Genomic DNA, 3,890 nt, shown 5'->3' on the forward strand with positions numbered 1-3,890 from the left:
TGTGTGTGTGTGTGTGTGTGTATGAGTATATATATATATACATATTTATATACATAATGTATATGTGTGTGTGTGTGTGGAGGCGCAATGCCCCAGTGGTTAGGGCAGTGGGCTGGCGATGATGGGATTAGGGTTTCGATTCCCAGACCGGGCGTTGTGAGCGTTTATTGAGCGAAAACATCTAAAGCTCCATGTGGCTCCGGAAGGATTGGTGGGGGGGGGGCTAACCCTGAAGTACTCTTTCAGCACAACTTTCTCTCACAACTTTCCTGATTCTGCACCATGTCACAGAAGCAGAAGAACCCAGTTATGGCTGTCAGATAATTTCTGTGACCACATCCCCTTACATCTGTCCACCTTACTTACCAGACTGCAAACCCTTTGATTATTATGTGGGGCGCAGTTGAGCGAGAGACAAACAAAACTCCTTGTAACCCCATAGGTGAACTGAAGTCAAAGGTACGTATGTAATTTAGTGATATACACATAAAACGGCTCAATAGATGCACATACGAACCGCTTTTCTGCGATTACGAGTTTGGCATAGGATTAGATAACTGTGTAAAACAAAATATAGTCAGTGTACGGTAAGTGCAGAACTCTTTTCACAAATAAACGTGGGTAAGAGAAACAAACGTTTAAACAACAGAAGAACATTCTTTCACGGAACGATTCCAGCTGTACTCACAGTCTGACACCAATAATTACTTTCACAATACAAACCAAAGTTTCGACACGTATTGCGACAAGCCCTGATGCAATGACTTAAACTTTTCAGTAGAAGCTAAAAAAAAAAACTAAAATCAATAATAAATAAATAAATAAACGAAATAAATTTGGTTAACGTTCAATGACAAAATATGACCAAATGTTCTTCAAAACTTTTCTGTTCGTGCTCCATCATGATATAATTTGCTCGTAATTAATTATAATTAATAATATCAAAAGCATTAGAATTAAACTGAATGGTTTATTGCTACTAATAAAACATCAAATCTAAAGATATTGAAATCGAAATTCAATAAAATATTTCATTATTTAATCAATGTGATCTTTGTTTAATTTTCTAGACATTGAATATTTTAATTATTCTATTTTGTCTTTAATTAACATTATCTTCCTATTAATTAAATTACCTTGTACTAACAACCAAAAAGAATAGATAACTGACCGTGTGGAGTGGAAAGGCTAACGATTCGCACAGTCTTCTTCAAGGACAAGTTGAGATATGTAGTAATGCAGTCTGATGTAATTCACATGGATGCTTCATTATATATATATATATATATATATTATGCCATCCCATATATAATGCGGTTTCTTCAGTTGCCTGAACTAAAAGTCAGAAGTGGACGAGATAAACTATTTGCATGAACTTCTTTGTGTTGCTTAAATAAATTGAATATTTTCATTACTAATTAGAAGTAACTCTGCCGGTGAAGGGGTTTCATGTACTAATGTGACAGTAGTGGTACCTATGATATCGAGAATATTCGCCTGGATTTCTTTCGCCAGAATCAGTATGGATAAAGAAGTGCATTGTTCGGTAGCGGTCATTTGGCAACTGCTGTCATTGCGGTCGCGGGCACTCTGTAGGATGTGGTTATGAGTTTTTCGCTAGAATGTTGTTTTGGTTCCGAACTTCTGGAAACAAACCGGATCAGTGGTTTCGACAGTGCTAATGTAGTTGTAGAGAGGATAAATAGCGATGTGATTTTGCTATAATAATTATAGTTGATACTGTTGATTGAATAATAAAATATTTTATTGAACTCTTGATTTCAAGATCTTCAGATTTGATATCTTATCAAAGTTAACAGTCTATTAAATTTAATTCTAATCATATTCATGTTATTAATTACAATTAATTCCGAACAAATTATAAAATATCAGGATTTGTGATGTACCATCATACAGCAAAATAGTACTGTGGTAAAAGATAGAGATATGATACATGTTTATATGTCTAGTTCAGGGGTGGTGGACAGGGTAAGAGTTATACTGTAAGCATGCAAACTAATGTAGGGTATAGCAGCAGCTTTTGGGATTACAGTTTTCCATCTGATATGGACATTGAGTATTTATTCATGTTCCTGAAATAAGAGATTTGAATAGTATTGTCGGAGAGATAAGAGTGATTGCAGGTTAGGAGTGACACCATGGATCCTCTTTTACATACATTGAGTGGGATTGCGGTGGTAGCAGATATAGTGTGGGATTGAGGTGGCGAAGTTTTATACATAGTGATACGTTTAGTAGTAAGATTGCTGTAGCATCAGTAGACGCTGAAGACGACCGGGGAAGCGGAGACGATGGTGTTGATGGTCAAACAGTTTCTGTTTGGTTGTTGTGGAAGTGGTCGGGTTGAGAAATGAAGAGATTGTGCTGTAACAAAAGTGAAGTGATTTGCTTCTATTTATTGATTAATTAATTTGTTTAATTATTTATTTATTTTCCTCCTTGTTTATAATCATTTTGAAAGTTGTGTCCAAATTTTTTCCTTTTTTTTTGTGTTGAATTGGACGAAAGGAATTCGATGATTGGGAGTAACTGAATTATGTTAAATGTCTCCAAACCACTTGAAAGCGTTTCAAGTCGTCACCAAATTACTTTCAAAACTTGTAGTTTTGATGCAGTTTTGCTTACTCTTGTTGAAGATCTCATTTATTTTTCTCTAATAAATTAAGAAAGAATTTAATAATAAAGAATTTTCAAGCGTTTCAATTTTATCTAATTTCAACAAATCGGAAACCTGTAGTCTGCTGAATATTTTAAAAATACTTCTAGTAGCTAGAAGAAATTTTACAAGATAAGTGTTATTGCTTAATTGCTCCTTTGTAAACGAATGAAGACAAAAGCATATGTTCGTGGGTCAACAGCAAATATGTGGATTTCAGTTTATTATTTGTATGAGAATAGTCGGGAACATTTTCCTGACATTTGCTCAAGGAAGCTGAGGAAAATTGTCTAAAGGTGTCTTTTACCTTTTACTCGCTTCTGTCATTAGACAGCAGCCGTGGTGGGGGCAGCGACTTGAAGAACTTTCAGCTGAATGTACCGACCCCAGTACTTACTTTTTATAAACCCGCTACTTATTCTATTAGTTCTTTCGCCGAACCGCTAAGTTACGGGCACGTAAACACAGCAGTACCGGTAGTCAAGCGGTGGTATGGGACAAACACACACACACACACATTCAGTTTCTGTCTACCAAATCCACCCACAAAGCTTGGTCGGTCCGAGGCTATAGTAAAAGCTCGAGGCTATAGTAGACTGAGCCCGGAACCATGTAGTTGAGATGCAAACATCTTACCACTCAGCTACGCCTGCACCTATGTGTATGAAAATATAAAATGGACGTTTACATTTCAATATGGGATTTTTATGTAGTTGAGGTATAATATGCGTGCAGAACTTATTCGACTTCCCCGTGTTTGAAAAAGGGGGCATACTTCAAAAGTTATTCAGAGAACCGAATCCCAGCGGATCATTGTATTTTCTGATACTGACATGGAAATAGCAGACATTCTTGTTTTATTACTAGATATCAGGATAAATTGTCATTCAAATTGTTACTATTTCTGCCTCGCTAAATGACTTTTTTTTTCTTTTTATCTCACTTCAGATCAAAGAAAACATTGCGCAAAATATACGAATAACTTTAAATCAATTGGGATACGTAGTTATAGAAGTATATAATAACATCAAACGAGGAAAAATAATCTTGGATATTCTCGTAACTTTGCTTTTCTACTTTATTTTGCTTTTCTTGTTGAAGAGTGTTACAAAAATTCATTGACGTCATTTATGTTATTCCGTATAATACATACATACACACACACACGCACATATATCTATATATATATATATATATATATATATATATATAT

The 3,890-nt window shown here is 35.1% G+C and overlaps 1 protein-coding gene across 3 annotated transcripts in view; it reads left to right on the forward strand.

Annotated features, from left to right (window-relative positions):
• LOC106877242 (somatostatin receptor type 2) overlaps nt 1-3,890 on the forward strand; it is a 186,308-nt gene that overhangs the window by 160,107 nt on the left and 22,311 nt on the right. Inside the window, exon 3 of one of the 3 annotated variants that reach the window (XM_052975927.1) lies at nt 3,626-3,736. The exons of the other annotated variants lie outside the window; for them this stretch is intronic. The gene's annotated coding sequence lies outside the window, so the exon portion shown is untranslated. The remainder of the gene's footprint in view (nt 1-3,625; nt 3,737-3,890) is intronic. 3 annotated transcript variants of the gene reach the window in all.

This window comes from Octopus bimaculoides, chromosome 23, assembly GCF_001194135.2.
Source record: "Octopus bimaculoides isolate UCB-OBI-ISO-001 chromosome 23, ASM119413v2, whole genome shotgun sequence".
NCBI lineage: Eukaryota > Metazoa > Mollusca > Cephalopoda > Octopoda > Octopodidae > Octopus > Octopus bimaculoides.